Here is a 20,827-nt window from a genome sequence, read left to right on the forward strand (position 1 = left end):
AGATTTTCCCCCAAGGCCATAAAGCAGCCAATTACTTATTTAAGGAGACTAAATGGCTCGTCAATGATCAATGGGGGAAGTAATGGGATATTTATTTTACTGTGCTGTCGGCGACGTGGAACAAATCGCGAGGCGCTTGGCTATCCGTCATTATTATCCGAATTTGCTGAACGGATACAGGGGTGATTCATAAACACTGCTAGACATAAGCCAATGTACATGAAACTTCGTGTTTTGTGTCCCGGTTTCATGGGTTTTGCCCTAGTTGCAGTCTTTATCTTAAATATGTACATTGAATTTTTTATTTCTCATGGTCTGAAAGTGGGTCATTGTTGTGCTATAACGAGTGCAGAAAGTGATACGTTTCTACAATAGAGTATTTTACATTTCAAATAAGTTGTTTTTTTTACAATAAGCAATTAAAATTTGGTTTGAAATGGATTTGTTGGACAATTTCCAGTTTGATATTTAACTCCCCATTCCAGGGATCGGAACCGGTTTTTTGCAAAAACATCGAAATAACCATATATTTCGGTTTATTTTATACTCAAAATGTAGGACTCAGTTGTGTTTGTAGATAACGACTTCGTATTATTAGATTGCCCGATTAGGAATGAAATAATTAACAAAGAACGAAAAAATACCGTTTTCTTTCCCATACAAAAAATACCGGTTTCCGATCCCTGCCCCATTCCATAAAATAACAATGCATTTACCTAAATTGTTAACTGAAGGTACCCTTAAGAAGTACTATATAAGTTTAAACTTAGTCTTGTTTTTGTTAATACACATGTATATTTTTTTTTAAATTAGAGTGTTTAAACACTTGGATGAGAGGCACTATTTCAGTCTCGTACTATTGGCGCTCGAACGCAGTGAGTACTACCTCGGCAGAAATGAGTGCCTTTCATCTCTTGATTAACAATCTACTATTTTATGATGTTTTCACTCACATCTCAATAAGCTTTTCTAAGACATTATATATTGGGGCATTGCACGATGAGCTTCTTGGATCTCTAAAACATGCCATATTCGCTGTATGCAAGGCGAGTGGTGGAGGCAGACGAAACGATCACAGCGCACGCTACGGCTAAAAAAGAAACCATTGCAAAACGAAAATCGAAATTTTGTTGTCAAGCAGATATCGCTCTAGCAAATTTGGGGGATAGAGGCATAGGCATCTTTACTCACGTTTTACGTAAAAAAAATTGTTTAAAGTCTGTGAACTTTGGAATGCGAGTCCGTCTCGAACTTGGCCGTTTTTTTCAAAGATGAAAATGGTCAAAATATGTGTTATTAATGTTATTATGAATTGTTAAAACACTAAAAAATTCTACAGATTTCCAAATATATGGTGGAAACAACAACAACGTACTAAGTAGATAATTGCCGTAAGAAGAAAAAAGTTGACTTACTTTTTTCTTCTTTTGAAAAATGAACAAGCAACTGAAAAACATTTCTTTCATCGTCCAGAATTGTATAAGATAGTATAATATCATAGGGATTCATTGAAATTTTCACGATGTTTACTGACTTCATTGTGTCAAATTATGTATGCTTATATTGCAACCGCTATTATATGGCGCTATCGTCGTGCATGGGTTCAATACGAAAACGAAAGAATGTACGAGTATATTCGCCAATTGGAAGTCCGAAGTAAGTACAAACACTTAAATGTTTTATCAGCGGTCGGCAGTGGACGTAAATGCGACAGTGGGCAGGCTTATGGCTACTATGGAAAACTATACTGAGCTTTCTATGGTTAATTTACAATTATAATTTAAGGGGTAAGATTAGGATTAAATTAGAATATAAAAGAGTCAATAAAACATAATCAAATTATTGCACTTGCACTAATTTGTAGATAGTGATGATGATGATAATGTCCTTCCAGAAGTATCCATCGACGGCGACACCTGGACAAAGCAGGTATTTTATAAATTCTGACGTGTATGGGCTCGAACGTGACTTGCGAAACTTTTGTTTTAAACTTTCGGCCACAAGTCGTGCAGTAAAGTGCATTTGAGTCGTAAGTGTATATATAGGGCTTCGGCCGAGATTTTCGAAGTTGGCGTTTAGCGTCACTCAAGATCTTCGAAGCGTGCATGTTCGAAGTCGTTGAGACCAGTGTTGATCGCAGTTCGCCAGTCCGATCTCCGAGTTGCGAGATCCTCCCACGACTCACACGATATGCTTGTGGCCGGCAAGTGGCGTTCAGGGCGTCCTTGTACCGCAGATATTGTCCACCGGCCTTGCGTTTACCCGAAAATAGTAGGCTAACATTAATAAATTATATCAAACACAACAATCATAATTTATTAACTATTAATATACCTACATAAATTGATTTAATCAACATTACATTAGGTAGGTATCAAATAACACTTCATTAACTGTAAAATAAGTGATATACTTAATAAGTGGTATGCTTTGCCAATTTGTCACTCCCTTCGATAAGGTGCAACTTTGTCATCAGTTTCTAAAGAATAAAGAAAGCCTTTACAAGCTGGCGTGGAGAAAAGTAATGTATCCTATTTTACGATTCAAAATACGCTCCTACCTTCCGCCATCAGCATTCATCAACCGGCGCCGGGCTAATGTTTTATTCGCTTTAATCTCTCGGAGTGACTTCTAAATATTCACTCTGGAATGATAATAAATTAGTGGATAGACGGGAAGTAAATCTGCCATAATTGGACTGAGGCGACCTGTCTCGGCTAACGAACTGCATGTTAGCTCTGTCGATTTTACAATATCAACCGGGGTAAGAGTTTTTTATCCTATTAGACATAATGGTATATAACACTTAACTATACTAACCCCCTTATTCATAAAACTTTACGCGCCTGATTTAGTTAAATTGTATTTTATCCCTTTTTGACAAATACAAAAGTCAAAATGATAGATAAAGACAAACGATTCATAGCTACTTCAGGCCAGTAACGCATTTATGAATAACGCCATAAGCAGAGAAAGAAAGCTTACAAGTTTGTTTTCATTTCTCATGCTCTGAAAGCGGGTCGTTGTTCTAAAAAAGTGTGCAGAAAATGATACGTTTCTGCTCTAGAGCACTGTACTTTTTAAGTACGGTTTTTTCCTGTTTTTACGGTAAGCAATTAATATTTTGGTTTTAAATGGATTTGTTGTACAATTTCCAATCTGAAAATAAACTCCCCATTTTATAAATAAAGATATTTTTACCTAAATTGTTTATTGAAAGTACCCTCAGGAAATACAATTGAAGTTTATACTTAACCGTGTTTTTTTAATGCACGTGTATTTTACTTTCCTCGTATTCGAAATAAAATTTATAGCGTTTAATTCGGATGAAAGACACCATTTCAGTCTCGGACTATTGGCTACCACTACAGAAACGGGTGCCTTTTATCCCTTGGTTAACAATCTACTATTTTTAATGTGCAATTTCCTATCCAGTCTCCTATTACTATTTCTATTCTATCTCTTGTGTATATCTCTCAATTCTATCAGTATAGTCCAGGTATTAAATATCGACACGGACAAAGTGCCAAAAATATGTATACTCGACCTTAATGCCTATACATATGACTGTATATTCATCATTGCTCTAACTTGGGGGCGATACTAGCACATTAAAACCTTCAATAGTGGATGACGAGGACTTTCAATGAAATACGATGTTCAACTAACAGTATTTACTGGGCAAGACTGATTACAAATAACACACGTTACACTTTTTATCTTAAGCAAGCCAGTGGGTTTGACCCAGGAACCGCCACCGACGTCATCTTCTCCGGTTTCAGTCTGAAGAATGATTGACAGCATAACTTAAATTTTTCTCGATTTCAATTGTTTAATAGCGCACTCTATGACGCCTTGTTCTATTTGTCAAATATGGATGAATAGCCTCTTAAAGGCGATAGATGGCACAATTCAGCCGTTCTCCGATACTGAGGAAACAGTCGAGTACGTTTGTATGGAGAAATGATCACTTTTGCCTCTGAAATCAGCCAGTCGACTCAAATCTGAAATGAGCGGTGAATCCGCGGTTGCATCGCAGGTTCGATAATTAGCGCGAGTATTCGGATATTGCTTTCTGACTCGGTAAACGATCTCATTTCGAGTGTCGAATCTGAGTGTCTGTATCCTTTTAGAAAAGACTAATGGGTTTCGATAAATGTTTATCTTGACACTTTAAAATAATGCACGACAAAATTAAACTGTCTCGTATAATTAAATAGCTGCTATGCTTAGGAAGAATTAGTACATTATACAGATAAAATATAAATGTAAAAATACTTTACCGCAAAAAAAATACAGTTATAGTATTTTATTCAATCGTGATATAATAGAGAGCTTAATTTCAGTCGAGTACCGGGTTTATGCAACGAAGCTTGCTGAGTTGCCTAAGTAAGGTACGAGATTGAAAAGCTTGATTATATCACTATTGTATACAATACTTTTTCCACGAGTCAACAGAAATAATACTTTAAATTAATAGAATTATATTGGTAAACAAATCAAAAGTATGCAGCTACTTGATATACGGGAGCAGCCGCGATACCTTCATACTTGTACGCGCCGCGGCCGCCGAGGCCCGGCGGATGGCGGATTGTGCAATGACACCTTCTCGTAACTCATGAGGCCCTGGTTTTTGCTTCTTGCTAAATTCAATTTTTAGACAGTTTTTTTTTTTTCTTGATTTAGGCCACCGTAGCCTATGGAGACTAACAAGCAACGCTAAGCGATTTTCGTAGTCTATGGATTTTGCTATTTTAAGGGTGTCACATGTGCATTTATGGCTTATGAAGCAATTGTTTGTACTATACAAACTAATATAAATAATTAATTTGAGCTATTGTTTTGTTTCGTCCTCTTGACTGCGGCGAGCTATTGGTCAATTTCATTATATTTGACTAAACCGATTCAAAATGAATATTATAGTTGAATTGGGAGCTCATATATGAAAAGTACCCAATTTGGTATACGAAATCTAAATTCAAGCATTACAGTCGACAAGTAGAAAAAAGTATACAGTATTTCTATTAAGAGTGGGTGCATAACCAAATTGACTTACGGAGACTCCAGGAGTCTCCGCACAAGGCGTATGGATGTATGTATTATGTATGTACCTGCTGTGATGGCGCTAATAGCTGTCGCAAGTGGATGTAGTCAGTTTTACGAGACCGTGCCGTACAGTTGCGATCGTGGCCCACAAATGGTCACGCTGGAAGATCAGCGCTGACCTTCAGGTCAGCATTATTCTGAGGCGAGCCCATTTCGTGTTAAACAATTTCAATATGTTTTAATCTTTTTTTTTGTAATAGGTATATATATATTTCTGTATGTAATTTAAGTTACTATTTTACCACGAAAATAAATGATTTACAATTTATTATTTATTATGATTTACTCCATCACAGTCAAACAATAATTTCCGTAATTTTTGTAATAAATAACACAGCTCCATTCCGTACCTACTCAAACATCAAAAATCCCTTTTGTAGCACCGTTTCGAGTGGGAAGTGTAATAAGAAAAGTGCTCTTGTTTCCTCGAGATCTCTTAAACAGGCCATTGAATAAGAAAATAAGCATCTAATGGACAAAGTACCGCTTTCTTTGTGCCTCACGAGAAATATTGAAATATTTGTTAAACAAAAACCAAAGGTTGGTTTGTGTAAAGTCAACTTATAACTAAAAAGTAAAACCCGGACTAGTGCGAGTCGGACTACTTCATCCACGGTCCCGTACAAAATTTACTTATTTTTTACAAAGGGTCTAGCAGGCTAAGCGAACAAGAAGTGCCCCCAACGACGGATTTTGTCGATATTTCTGGTAGTGTACTGTTAGGTCCTAAGGACCCTCCATGCTTAACATCAGACCTCGATTCTCTTTTGTTTGCGAGTTATTCAGGATAACGTAAAATAATTAGGGTATCATTGAAAGTGTCATATTTTATAAACGATTCAAGTTACGTGAACCAAACAAAATTATATTTGATAGCAATAAAAAAAACTACAAAATGCATATTTTTTACCAGCATCCTGTCCTTAAACTTCATTGCAAAAAATAAAATAAAAAATTTCCTTCCAATTTTTTTTTTTACTTTTCGCGGAGGTACACCTCCAAAAAAAATATGCATGAGTAGCCACTAATTCCCACTACATACCCATATAAAAATATTTGCACAAATGTTCGTGCTTCATGTCAAAAAAAAAACGATTCTCCAATAAGTAGTCACTGGCATTATATGTACAGATAGGAGTACATCAACGATGACGTGTCAGCGTTGATAACATCTGACACATAATATTATCTGCATTTGTTTTTTGCATTTTGTAGTGGAAAATGGAAAACATTAAGTGCAAGTCTTGTAAAAAAACATTAAAAAATATCCGTGGGAAACAAAAATGCATAGAAACAGAGCAAGAGGCTGATTTATATAGCAAATGCACTAATATGTTAATTTGCATAAATGATTTATTGTGTGGTAAGTGTCGGCTTTTAGTGTATAAACATAAAGCAGTAGCATCAACTTCTGCGAGTACATGCACAACAATTGGCGATGCTGGCTCTTCGTCTGCAACCTACTGCTTTATGTTTATACACTAAAAGTCGACACTTACCACACAATAAATCATTTATGCAAATTAACATATTACTGCATTTGCTATATAAATCAGCCTCTTGCTCTGTTTCTATGCATTTTTGTTTCCCACGGATATTTTTTAATGTTTCTTTACAAGACTTGCACTTAATATTTTCCATTTTCCACTACAAAATGCAAAAAACAAATGCAGATAATATTATGTGTCAGATGTTATCAAAGCTGACACGTCATCGTTGATGCACTCCAAATAGGTTTATTAGAAGAGTTTGTATACCTACACACTAATCTTCAAACTGCACTGGTACTTCTATCTGTACATACTTATAATGCCAGTGACTACTTATTGGAGAATCGCTTTTTTTTTTGACATGAAGCACGAACATTTGTGCAAATATTTTTATATGTGTATGTAGCGGGAATTAGTGGCTACTCATGCATATTTTTTTTGGAGGTGTATCTCCGCGAAAAGTGAAAAAAAAAATTAGAAGGAAATTTTTTATTTTATTTTTTGCAATGAAGATTAAGGACAGGATGCTGGTAAAAAATATGCATTTTGTAGTTTTTTTTATTGCTATCAAATATAATTTTGTTTGGTTCACGTAACTTGAATCGTTTATAAAATATGACACTTTCAATGATACCCTAATTATTTTACGTTATCCTGAATAACTCGCAAACAAAAGAGAATCGAGGTCTGATGTTAAGCATGGAGGGTCCTTAGGACCTAACAGTACACTACCAGAAATATCGACAAAATCCGTCGTTGGGGGCACTTCTTGTTCGCTTAGCCTGCTAGACCCTTTATAGATTTTAGATTTTTCTCTGTACTTGTATTGTAAAACGATGTTACTTGCTAAATTTTATCGTTGTATTGTATGTCAACGGGAAGTGTTCTATAAATGTTCATTCCCTTGAGGGTTTACATATGCCTTTTTTGCGACATTAACTGCCGTATCTTTTGGCATTAATTTCAATTGGATAACTTGAAGCGTTGATCTTGATCGATATACAGACGGATGGACGGATAAACCACGTGATCCTATAAGGGTTCCGTTTTTTTCCTTTTGAGGTAAGTACGGACCCCTAAAATCAAAATAAATATTATTTAATTTAATTATTATTATTTTATTATTTTATTTTAGGTTAGGTTTCAGGTCAAGTATTTCATCAGTATATCTTATAAAGTAACGTCCCACGCCGCGTAAAAAAGTCATTTTAGATGGGAGGTACCCAAAAAAGTTGAGTTGAGGTTGCCAGAGCTCAACGAGGGGCGGGAGGGGGTTAGGGTCGGCAACGCGCGTTTTACTCCTCTGGAGTTGCAGGCGTACATAGGCTACGGATACTGCTTACCATCAGGCGGGCCGTGTGCTTGTTTGCCACCGACGTAGTATAAAATAAAATAAAAAAGGGTATTTTTAGGTTTATTGTACCGTTCTGTTTCTTGAATTTATCCATGACTAATTGCAGCTTTCTAGCACGCGTTCTGACGATCACGGAGCAAAGCCGCGGGCGGACAGACAGACGAACATGACGACACACACAGTTTCCTAGTTGACTACAGAACCCTAAAAATATCTAAGTATACGATAGTTGAAATAACAACCAGTTTATTCTTATAAATAGAAACTTGTACCGACCTATAATCAAGTAAAGCCACTACATAAAATGTTGTACAAAGTGAACTTTGGCGTGAAAACGCGCAAAGTTGTGAACGCGGTAAAAACTCGTTACGCCAAATCGGCCACTAAAACTCCTGAAGCGAAAATTCTATCCAACTTCAATTCACTTTTATTGTTTTTAGTCTCCTATTCTTCAGAGAAAAGTTTTTTCTTTCTATTTACAGGCCGTTTTTTACACCAATCCCAACGAACGCAACGTTCAAATTTCACGTTTGGCTTTACTTTAATTTCCTCACGAAAGGGAGAAAATCTCGTTTCAACGTTATTGTAAATAATCTTTATTTGAACTTCCTTTTTACGCAGAATTCTCCGCTAAATTTGATTATTGTATGGTGAAATCCTCATTTTAGATATTACGACGTAACGTTAATCCATTGAACGCAATTCAGACTCATTTTGAATTTATTTCATTATTTGGCATCTTATAATATTATTTTTCTTAGAATCATTAAAGAAGGTTTATCTTCGCAGAAGAATCAGCGGCTTGATTTTCAATAACAATAATACAGGCAACCATTAAATTGACTTAAAATCATATTAAGTCGTCTAAAACAGTAACCATTTAATTAGTGCAAACTATATATAATATAATGAATGAATAATGAACGTAACATAATGAGGTCTAACCGATACGTTTTAGAACTTACGTTTTACAAATGTCGCGGTGTATGGGTACTTCTCAGTTAGTATGTTCGCGATAAACTCAAATACTTCTGAACGGATTTTCATGTGGTATTCACCTATCAATAGAATACATGATTTACTGAGTTATTTGAACTTAACAGATAAATTATTTTATTGACAATAACAATATAAATAATGGATATATACAGATGATTACTATAACTAGCTTATATCTAAAATAGGCCCTTGAGGCATTGTACCAAGGATGCTGGCGGCATTTCCTCGTTGTATCGCAATACTGATACGTTGTGCGAGGAAGCCGCCAGCTCTTCGGTCACCAGTTACGTCAACCAGACGTTTCGCGATTTCTCCAAAAAACTTTTGCGCGCTGGGACCCCATGGACCTAGGGTTTCAACGCCAAAATTAAAGAAGGTTTATCTTCGCAGAAGAATCAGCGGCTTGATTTTCAATAACAATAATACAGGCAACCATTAAATTGACTTAAAATCATATTTAATTAAACTTAACAGATTAAAAATTAAAGGTACTCAATCCTGGCGTAATAAAAATAATTGTACCTTAGCGTTTTTTTCTTAAAAATGAAATCGATAACTTGAAAAATTATAACGCCTGCAAAATTGTAATAGCAAGCAAAATATAAAATGAGGAAAACTTGGAAACCACAAATAAAATGACTCGTATTATAATTGAATATGAAGATTGAAGGTACAAAAATTTGGCTTTTATAGAATTTATCAATAACCACGGGAACATAGCGTAATAAAGTACACCCGCCATTCTGACTGTCAGGATGGCGGGTGTACTGTTTTTTTGGTTATAACTTTAAGTACCATGAGGTACAATTTTTTTTAAAGGAGGTACTAAATAGTACAAATTAGGTACAAAAATATGGTATGGTTTTCATTTAATTTTATTTAGGTACACCCCGCCATTCTGACTCTCACAATTTTAATGTCACCAAAGTGCTAATCGCACATGCAAATGCGTAAGTAGGTAATGTACTTAAATAACAGTCAAATAAGTCCACATCATTATCTTATAAAAAATGAAATGGAAAATGAGGACCGAAATTACATACCTAAGTTATAGTCAGGTAAATACCAATAAATTCATTTAATTGCCGAGTTTTGTAACTTCAGACAAAGCTGATTACGTTCAGATGATTAAACTTTTATTTCAATACGAAAACTAAATAAATTATCGAAATCCAAGTAAATTACTTTAAAAAATATTTTTTTACTAAAGCCCTAGTAGGTTTGAGGTTACTAATGCCAGATGGTTTTTCGTGTCTGTCTTTTGGTAGTAACGTCAGTTTCAAATACTAAGCACAACTTTAATTATTTAGAATGGCGCCGAAAAAGCAGGATATTGGATTTCTTCAGACCAACTTACATATTAACTTCTCACTGTGCCCATATTTATTTCTTAGTAATTTTCCTATACGGCCATATATTATTTATTATACACCTTGTATCTACATGCAGAATTGCAAAAAAATAATGATACTTTTGAAAGAATAGCTTGACGAATTATATGTTAGAATGGTGGCAAACCATTCTAACATTTTTTTTATCATATTACGAAAAGGTAAGCATTTGACCACAATCTCACCTGATGGAAAGTGCCGATGCAGTCTAGGATGGAACATGCTTACCTAAAAGATGTCTATTCACTCTCGATTTAAAAAGGTCCAAGTTATAGTGGACTGGGAATAGATTTGCAGGAAGTGAATTCCGCTCCTTAGCCGTTCGCATGATAAAGCTGGATGCGTAGCGTTTAGTGCGAATCAGTGGTAAAGTAACGACGTAAGGGTGAAACGCCAGTCCGCGTCTAGTCCCACGGTGGCAGAACGGAGATGGGGGGATAAGATTATTATATAAGCTTCAATATTGTTGCAGTATATTATTGTAGATTAAAATATATATAAAATAAGTAAAGAAAAAAAATCCCATGCCATGTTACAATTTTCGTGCTGTATAGTCTAATTCCCATCGACCACAAAAATTCCCGTGTCCAGACCAAAATTTCAATTTGCAATACATTTTATAGCTTTATGGATATCGTTACTAGATAAGAAAATTAATGTTTATTATATTTTTTATCAAATTATCAGCATTATTTTTTTGTGTAAAATTCCATGGGAATTAGACAAAAATGCTCGTTTGGTGAAATTGACCCACAAGCATATTTTTTTCTCAAACAAATTTACAAGAGCAACAATTAAATTGATAAATAACGTAATCGGAGTTACCATCAATAGATACTCATAATTACAAACAGTCGCACGAAAATTATGCTTCATTGTATAATATATTAATAAGAAGTGATACAATAACTTCTCGGGTTAAAATTAGAAATAAAGCTCAGCCATCATTTAACTTCCAAATTACCAGAAGTCCTGAAATACAGAGCCCCTAGTGTAAATTTATTCGATTTCGAAACGTGACTTACGCGTTTGCGTTAAGTCTTATTTAGATTAAGATTTAAACACAGCGCGCCAAGCGGAACGTTTTGGTAACTCAAAATCCCATACAAAATGAGACTTAACGCAAACGCGTACGTCACGTTACGCCATCTAATAAATTTACACTAGGGGTACAGATGACAAACTAAATGTAGGTAAGAGATTCTGTAATTTTCTATCGTTAGCTTTAAACTAACTTATTTTAAAAACAACCTTATAAACGTTGAAATAAATCTTAAATTCGAATGTAAGTGAAATAGGAGGTCAACGAAGCTATTCCAACAATCGTAAACTGCAGACATGAGCATACATCATCCTCGTTGCAGTCGGTTAAGTCGCTCACACAGTTCTGGAGGCCTATTCTGATTAACAGGTTATTATTTGATATTATATTTTGATCTGGATTTATTATGGATATGATCTGTCAGTGTCAAAAGTGACATTTCTTCAACCAGAAACGTCACTTCCTGACATTTTTCAGATTGTGTTTGTGTGAATTCCTTGATATTAGATTGAAATCAAATGTCAATTTTGAAATCGCAATTAAATCCTATTTTTGAAAGCCTATGCCCTAACGGGGAGTATGAGAGGCCGCTTCCGCCTTTCGGCTGCGGCGGCTGTCGCGGATCGCTCCCCACCGACCGGTGGGGAGGTCTATTGGCCGTTGTGTGGAGGACGGTGTGTGTGTGGGCCAGCTCTTCGCTACCGATCGTTACCCAACTCCACGAACCCTAGCCTGGTAATACCGTTTAAGCGGGGCCAGGTTTCGGGGCCGCGGTAAAGGCGACCGGTAGCTTAGCTGACGTGTGCGGCGTGCTGGTGAGGCTGTATCCGATGTGTGTTGTGCTTGCTCTGCTACTGGTGTAGGAGGGCTCGGGGCAAGTCCCGAGCCCTCCTCTCCGGAGGTCCAGGTTGTGCTTTTATACGCTACAGCTAAAGTTCAATACCACGTGTTATAAGAACGAATGCCTGTCTACCCGTCGCTCTCTTAGATATATTTATATGTATAGGTACCTACTGTTAAACAGATATTCAGCGTACTGAGAACCTTAAGACAAAAGTGGAGGACCTAAACGAAATGACCTGTTCATACATTGTACCTATCCAAATATTTTAATTAATGTGAATGTTTTATTGCAACTGAATAATGCCTTGATTAATGACCTGACATGTAATATTTATAATATTATTAATAGATGACTATGACTATGACTACAAAGGTAGTCCTCATTTTCCTCTCTGCATATTAACATTATTGAAAATATTTTGACACAAATTGCTGCAAATCAACCACAGGTATGCCCCTGCGTTAGATTTTTTTTTGAAGGTTTATTGTAGGATCGTTACATTTTTTGTATGAAATCTGTTTTTCACTCTTATTTTTAATAATAATACAAAAATCGAAAAGAGTCGAACGTAGGGGCATAGCTATGGTTAATATACATCAAATTACATAATTAAATTAGAATGTCACATGTAAAAATATTTTCCAAAATATCAATATCCAGAGATCCTGGGGACTACTTTTGTATGGAGAATCGGCCTTCCTTTCTCGTCTTAAATATTTATGAAATGTGATTTTCTTAAATTCTAGTGACGAATATATTTTCGTTATTGCCTTCGCTCAGTGCAGCTATAAAACTAGCTCAGCATGCATAAGACGGAAGCTCTGGGGCAAGCAAAGTATTTACGTACCTCTCGGCAATCTTTTAAACCTCAAGTGGCCGCCGTCTATGTCAAGCGCTCCTACGTCGTTTCGTTGTATCCCATTTGGTAAATTTTAATTTTATCTTTTACTCTAAACAGTGGAAAGTATATGTTGGTTTTCTACTGTTCTTCCAAGTTAATTGAAGCTTTATTGAAAATTTGTTTTCATTCATTAATGACCTCTGTCACACATACTGTGTTTTTTCTTCCTGACTAAGATTATTAGATATCTATTAAATAGATATTCAGATCTGATTTTTTCTCTACCGAAAATCACATATATTGGTGAAGCGATTACAGGAGGTTCTTGGAGCTCAAGTAAATGATTGGAAGGCACTTTACTTTCTTGAATATTACATAATTATTTATTGTTGAATTAACACAGTTACCTATATAATTTTTTTTGACACTTGGACGAAGAGTGAATACTAAGATTTAAATGTCAGTTGAATTTAAAAGATTCTATATTTAAAATTAGAATGTCAAGCTCGAGTCGATTGCTAATGAAATATCTTCACACTAACACACGTGGTCAGTAGGGGTAAGATACTTAAGATGGTCGCCTCTTTATCATTTGTCACCATGCCTGTCACGTTCTAACAAGCATTTAAGCGCGAAAGTGATGGGCATAGTGACAATCGATGAAAATGGAACTATGCAGTAGGGCTAAGATGGTTGGCTCTTTATCATTTGTCACCATGCCTGTCACGTTCTAACAACTATGTAAGTGCGAACGTGACGGGCATAGTGACAAGCGATAAAATTGGAACCATGCTGCCACTGCAGGTGGTGCTAAACGTTAATCGATCCAAACACTAGTCTCCAAGACCCACTGTGAGTTTATAAATGCCTCTTCTATAATCTTTCTCTTCACAAAACTATGACAATTTTGTTAGCGCTCTGTATACCTAATAGTGTTTATTCATGCCTATGGTTGCGGCCTGCCAGTGACAGCAGTATTCTCATTTGGGCGATGGCGTCTGTTTTCATCATATCATAATTCACTCGTTGCAGTATGTACTCAAAGAGCAGAGCCACGTTTATTATGGCATGGAAATGCAGATGACGCAAACATCGACCGGGTAGGCCACATCGGACCGGACTGCGATTTACTCGGTGCAGAAGGAAAATGTAGCTTACATTCATACAGTCACGGACTTTAATTGCTGAGCTATTTAGGGCTTACTTTACATTGGACATTTCATACCGTTAGTATAGTCAACCAAATTAGTTTGAACCCTATATGGACCGTATGTAGTGAGATTCCACAGTTGATTAATCGCAGGAGAAATTAACGCACTTAGAAACCCTGTGGTATTGCCGATGTCCACGTGGCGGTGGGGATATGTTTGCTCATTTGGCTTCAATATCATATAAAAAAAACTAGCCAAGAGCATGTCGGGCCATGCTCAGTGTAGGGTTCTGTAGTTACCTGTCCGTCAAAATAGATTTTTTGCATAAACTCAGAAACGGCTAGACCGATTTGGTTTGCTATAGTTTTCCTTGAAAGTCTTAACTAAGCTTGATTTTCACGATTTTTGTCCTAGTTTTTGGACCCATGGTTCAGAAGTTAGGGGAAATAGAGGGGGAACCATATTTATTTTCGTTTATAGCGATTATTTTCGAGAATATATGGTTTATCAAAAAATGGTTACGGAAAACCTGTATTAGTTTTGAAAGATCTATCCAACGACACCCCACACTATAGGGTTGACCCGAAAAATATATTCATCCCCACTTTTGGTGTAGGGGAACCAGAATCAGATCCCGTGTGCTGAGTACCGAAACACCTCGTGGGCATATAATCTGACTGAGAAATTCTTCCTAGAGACAAATGGACCAACGACTAAATGTACGTCGAAGAGGGAAGCCATATTTGGTACACTGATGGTTCCAAGAAAGGCAATGATGTAGGATGTGGGATCTATGGTGAGAGACCTAAGTTCAGAGCTAGCGTCAGTATGGGCACACAGGCCTCAATCTTCCAGGCAGAAGTCTACGCCATCAACAAATGTCTGGAGATTAACGTGGATAAAAACCTAAGACATGAACATCAACTTAGACAGCCAGGCTGCTCTGCTAGCACTGGAATCCCTTGAGTCAAACTCAAAACTAGTCCAGAACTGTAAAACAAACCTAAATGCACTGGCTAACTCCAACAAAGTCATACTTAGATGGGTACCAGGGCACTCCGACATTAAAAGAAACGAAGAAGCGGACGAACTTGCTAGAAAGGGCGCAGACACACCCCTGGTCGGCCCAGAACCGTTCTGTGGAATCTCTAAACGGGATGCATATTCTCTGCTCAACAACTTAGAAAAAAACAATTAAAAGGAAGTCAAAGGACAAGAACACTCAAAAGCTCTAATCAAAGGTTTCAACAGGAAATTTGCTAAGGAGCTTCTAGAGCTCAAAAGATACAAAACCTGCACAGTGACCAGAATATTGACTGGACACTGTAAGTTGAACAAACACATGTTTCAAATTGGGAAGAAACAAGATGCGACATGCAGTATCTGCAAGGAGTCAGAGGAGACTGCAATTCACATTCTCTGTTTCTGTGAACCACTAATATCAAAAAGAAGTACCCACTTAGGGCGACACGTATTGCAACCCTATAAGGTAGTAATATTACGGCTTAAAGAATCTAGAATTTCCTGTATTCAACGGGCATCAGTAATGAACTTTAAAAGGCAGTCACAATAGATCACTTCCTGGTCGACGTGGCAATCAAAGGCCCACAAAACCCCAATAATAATAATGTGACTTGCTAGCATGAGTTGCGTTCTCGCGCGCAACTCCATACATTTTGCGCGACTTCAAGTATGGACTCGCGCGCGAGAACGTAACTCATGCTAGACGGTCAGGTTAAATTAGTAGAGAACCGCTGGACAAGAGTAAGATATGTATAGCACATGATTGTTGTAGATACCATTGGATGAAAAAGTTCATGGCTTTTATGATATAACGCAAAATGTGCCGAAATACTTTGCTTCAAAATATGCTTCCAAATTCGAAATTTAATTTAAATTATAAAGATTTTGTTTAATTAAGGCAGGTATGTTGATAATAATTTATATGCCGATTTAAAAAAGACCATCGCTGCTTGACCGTTGACCGTTAGTTGTACCACTTAAACGAGATTGTGATATAATTTTCATATAATAAAAACTATTGGATTACACTTACCCAGTGGCGAGGAGGCACTGTTTACGGTAAATAATGATTTTGATGCCAATATCTAAAAAGAGATATGACTTAGCTATTATGTTGCAAAGTCTCGATAAGACTAATTTCTGAGAAAGGTCACGGATGACCAAGGATTGATCTATTTACTTAACCTACTTAACTGGAACTGTGTTTAAATATATAATATAATAAGTTAATTTATCATACTCGTGCCAGATAATAAGTTGGTAACGGATTTACGGCTTAATGCGTTGGTTTTAAAGAAAACTAAGTAACCTACTCCTTTAAAACGTACTATGCCCCACATAGTAAGACTTAAACGACAAGTATTTTTTAAGTGTACTTATTAGTAAGTAAGATTTTGTTAAGTATCTGGTAATAAATATTTGGTAGTAAAACCCGTGCTCTTCAACATACCAAGACCATTGCCAGACCAAGTGGTTAGGGTGGTGATATTTTGATAATTTACGTCGTTAGTCAGCGCTATGGAAAATGGCGTCGCTGCACAGTTGCGCCAACGTTGCGTTGCGCTGCAGCTGAGTTGACTAGACGCCGACGCTCGGGAGACGGGGGAAAATCCAACCAAACCAAAACCCATACCCCTTGGAGTGGTAGGCGGTCGACACCCGACTAGTGATGGGCAGCTTGTAAGTTTCCAAAGTGAAACTTACACTTAAATTTCATGTAAGTTTCTGTAAGTTTCATATGGAAAACTTCGCTTATATTTCTTTATTTTTTTCTTACTTTTCGAGTTTTTAGCGAACAGACATAGACGCGGCGCGGCGGGGCATCTTTGATATTATATTATGTTTAGATATATAATTAAAGCTCTGCCTACTTTCTTGTCTCAAAACTGTTCACCACATTTTTATATCAGAATTAACAGCATGTCAAATAACAACGCCAAGCGGAATCTATAATGCTCAATAGAAACATTACGAATATTATGGGTTATTAGGATAACGAATATAAGAGCAGAGAGAGTAAAATGAAATTTCATTTACATACGAAGCAAAACAAATAACAGATATGTTATAAAAAAATAATAGAAAGGAAATAGGGCGCAGCGTAACATGGTCTTGAACTTCCATCCATCGTATAACGACCCGGTATGATTACCCTTTAGCCACGCGGCTACTGAACAACAACAATCCGTTCCACTGACGTCAGAAATAGCGGATAGGTTACATGAAATTTAAGTGAAATTTATTCGGTAACATTTCTATCAGAAACATTTCCTGTCAATTATGTAATTTTCAACAGTTGAAATATGTCACCCTTAAGGAAATATGTGAAATGTTTCGGAAATTGCCCATAGCTACTCCCGACCGATTGTGTAAATTAAATTTCAAATTTGATTAATTGAAATAAAATGAAAATTCCAATAACTCAAAAACGACATATGCCACTTGAAGAGATATGCCTCCGTGACCTTTATTTTGTTTATATAGTAGACTTTCTGTATGCTATTACCAACGTTTATATATCCAAACGTCTAAATATTAGCCTAAGGCGTTAAAGCATCTCACCTACTTAATTAAGGAAGTTACAGATTTTAATTAATATCTTCGTTAGCTAAATCCGATAACATTATTAAGTTTCTAGCGATCCGACTGACCCTTTTTGGTCGGATGTCTTGAACTTTGGGAGATTATGAATTTTCTGTTTAACTTGTGAATATTCATTAAATATTTGTTTGCTCTGTAGCGATAAGGCTGTCTGTTGTTTACCTCTCTCTTCATGTATTATATATGTTTCCATGTAAATTTATTTTGAGGTTGTGCAATAAAGAGGATTTGTATAGAATTTAAAGATAAATACCCAGAAAATTACCCAGGTGGGGTGACAAAAGCGACCATATTACACGACATGGATACAAACTAGCAGCGGTGGCTTAGCAAAGACGGCAAAAACTATACGCGTCATGGGCCCCTCTGAGTATAATAATCTAATATCAGTAATAACAGACACACCTAGTTTGTTAATCTTTAAAAATAATCTTAAAGCTTGGCTTGTTGAGCGTTTGTTCTATAATATACAAAAATTTCTGACTGCGAAATATTAATGAAAATCTATACCTACGCAAGTAGCTAATGTATTTTAATTAACGTGTTGTAATTTTAATTCCTTTTTATATGTTATTTGTACTATTTATGTAAGTTGACATGTAATTACCTATTACCAATAAAGAATGAGTATGAGTATTGTATTCTTATTACTTCTTTCCTTACTTTTGGCATGGATGATCCATTTGGTGTCCATCTCATAAAGACGTTTTTTAGTTGCCATAAATATACGCCCGGTTATTGAGTTACTTCTATTTCGCCAAAGACTACCGAATTCGCAAAGTCATTACCCTCGTCGGATCTCGGGTAAGAGCAAGTCAAATACAACAATTCCACGAGATCGTTTCGATTGGAAGCCAACATTTAACTATTGGATCCTAATTAAGCGACCAAACCCGTTTGAACTTCGCACAAGATTAGTTGGGATTCAGAGGATGTTGAATAACACATATGGAAAACTTTGATAGGTACTTAATCTGATTGTAGTATTTTTCAAACTCGATGTGTGTCACTTTAAATATAATTTTGCGGGATTTGGCGTTTTAGGTTATAAATTATATGGAAATGACACCTGTCACCCTACCCATCGACTTTGAAAAATACTATAGCGTCTTTGCCTGTGGTTTTCTATGTCTTTACCTTAGGACATATTTTCTAAATATGGTGTAGTAGGTACGTTCCATTTTATTTTTATTAAAATAAAACTATGAAAACGGATTATGTTCATATAATGTTTAAAGAACTTTATTTATCTCAAAAGAAATTTTACATTTCACCTAATGAGAATATATACTAAAACAAAAGTTAATCAGTGAGCATCGCAAGTTATATAAAACAAAAAAAAAACAAAAAAAAATTAGACAGACGTTTTTGTCACAATAACGAATAGTAGTACACTGCAGGTAGCACTATAAAAGTCCAGAGAGGAACACTTAAAATATTCATTTATTAAGCATACATTGTTATAAATATTACATCTACACAATAATCATTACACTAGATTAATTCAATTCAATTATTTATTTGTATCGAATCTAGGGAGATGCATATAGTGTTAGTACAGTACAAAGAATCTTAAAATTAATTGGGGTTAGTGACATAGAACTTACAAATAACTTAAAACACACACACACATGGCACATTAATACAACACAAAAAGTATTATAATAAAATAAATAAAATAAATTAAAATCTAAAATAAAATCTAGGCAATCTAGATGCACCATTTCTCAGCATCTGTTGTTGCCACATGCAGACTATTCCACTGCTCGAGTAATGGTGCATCTATCTTACCTGCCAACGTTTTCAGGATACTATTGTTACTGCCACCCAGTGTTGCGTATAATCGCAAAAAAGTCGTCCGTGTGCGCCTCCGCGAACTTAGCGGATACAAAGTTTATTAGTATATCGCGTATAATGAATTTATAATATATCCCGACGTTTCGAACCCTTTACAGCGCTCGTGGTCAATGGGTGACACGCGATATAATCCGGTTTCATAGTTTTATTTCATGAGTAAACTATCGCAGTAGGTAACCGAAGACAATTTTTTTTTATACTACGTCGGTGGCAAACAAGCATACGGCCCGCCTGATGGTAAGAAGTCTCCGTAGCCTATGTATGCCCGCTCCCCCCCCCCCTCGTTGAGCTAGAAGTAATATGTAAAATGCAAAATCAAAGCTAACATTTCAAACAATAGAACACAATCGGCTGCAGAAAAACATGGAGTTACAATATACCTAACACTGGAAAGTGCTAAGATGAAGTATTAAAGTGGCGTTCTGCCAACAGTTTTTGGGTTCCGTACCTAAAGGGTAGAACGGGACACTATTACTAAGACTCCGCTGTCCGTCCGTCCGTCCGTATGTCACCAGGCTGTATCTCATGAACCGTGATAGCTAAGCAGATGGTGTATTTCTGTTGCCGCTATAACAAATACTAAAAAGTACGGAAATTGGCAAATCTGACTCGCACTTGTCCGGTTTTGAATTTTTTTCATTGTAGCATTTTTTTTCATTATACTTAATACGGTTGCCAAAAAATGTAAATAGCAATTTTGAGCCCTCTCTACTAACTTCATCCTGATTAAACAACTTTCTCCCGGCCCAATAGAAGAAAATCACAAGAACGTCTTACAAACAATTTGTAATTCTTTTTGCACAAAAGTTATCAAAATGAAAGTTTTTTATAAATTAGACTCACAGCTATAAATGGAGACCCAAATAATTCCTAGAACTTTTAAAAATATTTTAGTTTATTTCATAAGAGTTTCGTTAAAATAATTTAAAATTGTAATTAATGGTCTCAGAGATGTCTTTTTTGTGTCTGGAACTCTTTGTTATCACGTGACAAGGCAATATAATTTTTTTTATTCCATTTGAAACTAAATGATATGCTAGTGTGTGAAGTTAGCATATCATTTGGTAAAAGTCCATAGTATTGGTTTTTATGATAAAAACGCCAGAACTATTGATATAAAGTATCAGG

This window comes from Cydia pomonella, chromosome 7, assembly GCF_033807575.1.
Source record: "Cydia pomonella isolate Wapato2018A chromosome 7, ilCydPomo1, whole genome shotgun sequence".
Lineage (NCBI taxonomy): Eukaryota > Metazoa > Arthropoda > Insecta > Lepidoptera > Tortricidae > Cydia > Cydia pomonella.